Raw genomic sequence first — 7,059 nt, 5'->3', positions numbered from 1 at the left:
TTGCTGCTGTTAGTGCTCACCTTTGCCTTGAGGGAAGGACGTTTGACTTGAACGATCAAGGATTTCCAAAATCTTGGAAGAGGGATGTCATACCCCAAAATTTGCCCGTTAATCTTGCAAGACATTTTTCAAGGCACTCCAACTCATTTTTCAAGACATTGATAAGGAACAAAGACCCAGCACATAGGTGGCCAAATCCAGAAAATGACTTAAACTGGCTTGCCCGCTAGGCGAGCAAAATCCTTCGCCTAGCGAACTCTTCGCTGCACCACTCGCCTAACGAAGCTTGCCAATACCAGAAATTTTGGGCTTCATTCTGAGCCCATTAGGTCACAAAAACTATTATAAATACCAAGACCTCATTCAGAAAAAAGGATAAGGGACAGACGGTGGACAGAGAGGGAACAAGCAAACCCTAACAGAGGTAACCGGAAAAACCCTGGAGGCTAACCAAGAGAATTCAGAACAACCCTAAAGGAAACCCTGAAGGAAACTCATCTGCACAAAGGTTACCTCCGCCCAACTCAATCCGACACCAACCCTAAGAGTGATCTGCCAATTCAACATTGCAATTCAATTGCAAATAGGTTTGCACTACCACTACCGCTTTATGCTCCCAATTTACATGTGGCATTATGATTGAATTTATAAATGTATCTTAGGTTTTGCATGTGGATTTAAGTATGCATGGATGTCTTGAATGTTTAACCATGTAATTTCTGTAATGGATGCCATAGGGTTTGGAGCTTGCTGAAATCGTACTGTTATTAAACTCAAAACCCGCAGCCGTTCGCTAGCACATCGCTAAGCGAACATGTAGCGAGCGTTCGCCAAGCCTTCGCTAGGCGAGGCAGTAGCGAACATGACAGTCGCTGATTTTTTTCTGTTCTGTTCTGTGTTTATCTGACATGTCCTATCATAGCTGTGTATTATTTGCCTGACATTATTACTGTTGCAATTCCTTTGTTCGGTGCAACTATTGATTGCACCCCATTTGGTATTCTGACCTATTTTGCTGAATTTTGTGAGGGCTCACATATTCCCGAAGAAGGTAGCTTGCTAGGTATTCCACTTTATTTGTGGGATACCCTTGTGGAGATTCATCCTAATTACCTAACTGATTACAATGTTGCCTTTGAATATATGATCTTGGCTCTCTCTTTGTTGCCTTACAGTATTACGGTCATGTCCCGCGAATGTGGGGATACACTTAGCAAATACCCTTCGATTAAATCATCATGTCTCTATAAGATAAATCATAGTCCCTCGGATGTTGCCTGCGAATATATGATTGTATCCCTCGATGACCCTCCGTGGTAGCCTACGATTAAATGATGATCGGCCCTTCGAATGCTAAGGTATCCTTACAAATGTTGCCCTCGATGACCAATCGACGACCCTACGATGTCCCTTTACATCCTAAGGATAAGACTACTTACTTCTCAATAGTAAGGACAGTTTTACCCTCCTAAGGATAGGAAATACCTATAAAGACCTTGGTCAGGTATAACTCTTAAATGCTTGCTCACGGCTTAAAATACTTTTCACACCTCACACTTTGCAAAACATCTATTAGAAAATCGCCACTTGGTATACATTCGTACTAGAATCATTGCCAAGTTATATTTTTCTAAACAGCTTTCAAAATTAAACGAGATAAATACTTTGTATACATTCGTACAAGAATCATTACAAAGTTAAACTCTCTTTTCAAAACATTTTCTAAACAGTTCTCAAACACTTTTTTCAGACAAGAAAAACATAAGTGATCAAGCAGTTAAGAGCCCATGGATAACCATGGATACAAAGGGTGCTAACACCTTCCCTTTGTATAATGTACCTCCCGAACCCAAAATCTAATCAAGGTCTTTCCTGTTCTTTTCCGCCTTTCCTTATTGGATAAAAGAAAAGTCGGTGGCGACTCTTGCTATCCGCGACATTTGCTTTCCAAAGCAAAAACACAAAAGTCAGTTCACCGTATGACAGAACTGGCGACTCTGCTGGGGAGTAGGAAAAGAGAGGTTACCTTAAAAAAAAGTGTCATTTATGTTTTCGAATTGTTCCTTCGTCTGATTTACTTTTAAGGGATTGTTTGGGTATTCTATGCTTGAGTGAAAGATCCTACACCCGAATCTAGTGTACCTTAGGTAAGTAGCAAGAGATCATCGCGACTGTCCGGCGTATACTGGAATGGTTAAAATGATGGCTACGATTAATGTGACACTTTAGATGTCCTGATGTTCCTCATGTTTACTTGAGGAAAAATTTGGCGTCTGCGTGGTGTCATCAAAGCATTAACCAGACCTTTAGAACCCTAATTGACTCATCCTAGCCATTAGAAAGTAGTGAGATAACTGACTTCGGTTCCGACTGGGGTTGGTTGATACTCGATACTACACTCTTTGAGATTGGACTTTAGGGAAATTTTGGTCAACCGCTTGGTGTTGCACTGAAGTGGACTTAAGGAAAGGTCGATGATTTGAGATCCTTCTAGAACCCGGTTACTATTCTAGGACAGGTGGAACCAACCAAACTTCAGTGGGGAGGGTACTTACCTATGGAACTCATGCAAGCCTTAAAAACCTAGGAATGATTGCGGTGTGACTGGTTTGTGTTTATTACTTACATAACATCATAACATCATAACATCATAACATCATAACATCATGACATTGTACTAACCATTTCAAGGACTTAGGGGTTTAACTTTGCTCTGTTAAATAGGCTATGGCTTCCAGGAAGACCATCCGGATCAATCTTGTCGCCATCTCTCCTCAACTCAAGGATTTAGTGTCAGAACTGCCCGATCATGCTCAATTCATCAAGAAACATGGTTCTCTCTTCAATTTAGTTACCACCGGTTTCAAAGAAGATATGATGAGAGTTCTATTCCAGTTCTTCGATCCTAAACATCATTCCTTCACCTTCCCAGATTATCAGTTGGTACCCACATTAGAAGAATTCTCCAGGCTGCTTGGGATACCTATCCTTGATCAAACACCTTTCAGTGGTTTAGAAAAGATTCCGAAGTCTGAAGAAGTTGCCGCGGCTTTACACATGACAAAGTCCGACATTGAAACTAATTGGGTAACAAGAAGTGGAGTTAAGGGTTTACTTGCCAAATTTTTGATAAACAAGGCCCGAGAATTCCTAAAAGTTATGAATGTCCATGCTTTCGAAGATGTTCTAGCCCTACTAATCTATGGTTTGGTGCTATTTCTTAACCCGGATCAATTCATAGACATAAATGCTGTTAGGATATTTCTCACTCATAACCCTGTGCCCACCTTGCTTGGAGACATTTTGCATTCCCTTCACACTCGTATTATGAAAAGGCAAGGGACTCTCATGTGTTGCGTACCTTTATTATCTAGGTGGTTTATTTCGCACCTTCCTCAATCAGTCTTAAAGAATGAGCAAAATTTGAAATGGTCTCAAAGGATAATGTCGCTCTCCCATTCGGACATCCATTGGTGTCCTCAACCCAAAGAAAATGTTATCATCATTGACCGTTGCGGAGAATTCTCTAACGTACCACTCTTGGGGATAAGAGGAGGTATTACTTATAACCCAGCTTTAGCCCTACGTCAGTTCGGTTATGCTAGAAGAGACGGTCCACATGAAATAATTATTCAAGGCACTGTGTTTGACTATGACAACGACTCTCAAGGTCTCCGTCAAAGGTTTGTACGAGCTTGGGGCATGGTGAAAAGAAGTACTTTAGGACAGAAAAACTCTATTCCTATGGAACCTTATCTCAGATAGGTACGCGCCAGAGCTCGTGAGCTTACCATGCCATATCTTGCAATCGGACCTCTGATTGTCGAACCAAAAGTTGAAGGAGGTGCCCCTCAGATCATTCCTTATCCAGATATGCCTACCAATGCTGAAGAATTGAAGAAATCCTGGATCCTGTTGAGAGAGGAAAGGGATACTTTTGAAACTCAGTTCGGTGCAGAAAGGAAGAAAGTATTAGAGCTCACCAGCCAACTTAATGAGGAACGAAGACTCAATGCATATCTCCGCCCAAAAAGAAGCCGTCCCTGGGAGACTTGAGCTTGCATTGTATTTTTATTATTTTTTGTAATGAACATTGATTAAAGAAATTATTAATAAAAGTTTCCCTCTTTTGGTGGTTTACGCAAAGTTAAATTCCAAAAGTCCTTGAAAACATTTCATACATTGCATAGCATAACATAACATCGTATAACAGGTATTCTAAAGGATCAATGTTCTCATGGTCTTCCTTCTAAACAGAACGATGGCTCTCGAACAAACTGTCAAAGATCTCCAGGCTCAGAATGCTCAATTCCAGGAGATGATCCTGAACTTATCCAAGGGGCAGGAGGAGCTGAAGGCTCTCTTGCTCGAGAAGAAGAAAGACAAGAAAGCTGTGAGTTACATTAACCCGGGAAGAAGGCTTAAAGGACAGGCCGCAGGAGTCAAGATTAGAATTCCGAAGGATCACGAAGAGGAGACAGAAAATGATTCAGAAGAGGAAAATGTTGATCCCTTCAACCCTGAGGACGGCGATGAGGATTATGAAAATGAACAGTACTCTCCAAAAGATGATAAGTATAAGTTGCTGGAAGAACGCATGCTAGCTATGGAGGGTCAGAAGGCGCCCGGTCTGGATTTCGAAGACTTAGGTCTGGTCTCTGATGTGGTCATTCCCCGCAAATTCAAGGTCCCCACTTTCACTAAGTATGATGGTGCGTCTTGTCCTCAGATGCATCTGAGAGCTTATGTGAGAAAGATCCAGCCGTATACCACTGATAGGAAGCTATGGATCCATTTCTTCCAAGAGAGTCTGTCTGGCACACAGTTAGAGTGGTATTATCAGCTCGAGAGCTCTAACATCCGCACCTGGACTGATTTAGTGACAACTTTCTACAAGCACTACCAGTATAATTCTGAATTAGCGCCTACTCGGCTATAGCTGCAGAATATGACGATGGGCTCTAAAGAAAGCTTCAAAGAATATGCTCAAAAATGGAGAGATTTGGCTGGCAGAGTCAAACCCCCTATGACTGCTCGAGAATTAGTGGACATGTTCATGGGTACACTGACTGGCCCATTCTACAGCCATCTATTGGGAAGTTCCTCATCGGGTTTCACTGAACTTATATTAACAGGTGAACGTGTTGAAAGTGGCATTCGAAGTGGAAAGATACAGGTGGCTACCTCTGCAAGCACCAAAAAGTCCTATCAGGGGAGGAACGAATCAAATGCTGTGTACGGTCAAAGGGGTCATAACAAGAAAAATCGTGACCATGCTGTTGGAGCAGTTACGATTTCAGCACCGCCATCTCAAAACTTCCAACACAGACAAGACAGGCCAAGAAGACAGTTTACGAAGATCAATATGACTTTAGCACAAGCACTGCAGGGTATGCTAAAAGCAAATTTAATTACCCTCAGAGATCATCCTGCAAATCCCAACACTACTTCTCCTCGTTATAATCCCAATGCCAGGTGTGCATATCACTCCGATAGCCCCAGGCATGATACAAACGATTGTTGGTTGTTGAAGAATAAGATTCAGGATATGATCGACGCTGGGGAAATTGAATTTGATCCTCCGGAGACTCCTAATGTCATCACTGCTCCTATGCCTAATCATGACAAGACTGTTAATGCCGTGGATGACAATTCTCACATTTCTAATATAGCTGACTTAGCGTCTCCTCTCCTGATCATCAAGAAGAATTTATTGCAAGCTGGTTTATTTCCAGGTTATGGTGAAAATTGCGATCTCTGTATACTCCGACCCAATGATTGCTTGAAGTTGAGGAATGGCATTCAACAGCTGATGGATGATCATACAATTCTCTTTGAAAAGATTCCTAAGGTGGAAAACCCTATTGAAGAAATATTTGTGATTGCCAGATCCAAAGTTCTAGTGAAGATTACCGCTACTAGAGTGCCTGTGAAGATTACTGCTGAGCCCAAGGTAGCTCCTCTAATTATTACTGCACCTAGCCCAGTACCGTATTCCTCAAGCAAAGCCATTCCGTGGAATTATGGAGGTGATGTTTACATCCACGGCATAAAGCAAGATGATAATTCTGCTAATCCTAATGACGTTGACATTGTTGGGACTAGTAATATTACTCGAAGCGGAAGGATCTTTTCTCCAGAAATCTCACCTCCTGTCCCTGAAACTCGAGGAAAAGAACCAGTAATCAATCCTTCTCAGTCAAGGACACCAGTCGAAGTTACTACCGAAGATGTTGCCAAACAGGAAATGGAAGAAATGTTGAAAATCATCCGCAAGAGTGATTTTGATGTGGTAGAACAGTTGGGGCATACTCCGTCTAAAATTTTGATGTTATCCTTGTTGCTATCTTCTAAATCTCATGCCAATGCATTGATAAAATTCTTGAAGACCGCTCATGTACCTCAGGAGACATCCGTCGATCAATTCGAAAATTATGTTGCTCACTTGGCTGTTGACAATGGCCTAGGATTTTCCGATGCTGACCTGACACCAGCAGGAAAGAATCACAATAAAGCTCTACATATCTCCATTGAGTGTAAGGGGATCACCTTGTCTCATGTGTTGATCGATAATGGCTCTTCTTTGAATGTGCTACCGAAAGCTGTGCTCGATAAACTTGGCTGTAAAAACATTGAACTGAAACCTAGTGACGTTGTAGTGCGTGCTTACGATGGTGCGAAGAGCGTTGTCCATGGTAAAGTGGTTCTCCCTATCAAGATAGGACCTCAAGTATTCAACACTACCTTTCACGTAATGAACATTCGTCCTGCCTATTCCTGCTTGCTGGGACGCCCTTGGATTCATGGGGCAAGTGCTGTAGCTTCGTCTCTCCATCAAAAGCTGAGGTATCTAATAGAGGGTAAGATTGTCACTGTGTGTGGAGAAGAAGAGTATATTGTCAGTTGTGTGCATACCTTCAGATACGTCGAGATGGATGACGAGTTCTTTGAGACTCCTTCTCAGTCATTTGAAGTAGTTCCTCCGACCAGTCCTGTCCTTAAGCCAACCGCCCGTATGCCCAAGGTTATTCGTGCTCCTCCTGCTATGACTTCTCTGAA

The sequence above is a fragment of the Lathyrus oleraceus genome, chromosome 6 (assembly GCF_024323335.1).
Source record: "Lathyrus oleraceus cultivar Zhongwan6 chromosome 6, CAAS_Psat_ZW6_1.0, whole genome shotgun sequence".
NCBI classification, from domain to species: Eukaryota; Viridiplantae; Streptophyta; class Magnoliopsida; order Fabales; family Fabaceae; genus Lathyrus; species Lathyrus oleraceus.
Note: the sequence above shows the minus strand (reverse complement) of the source record.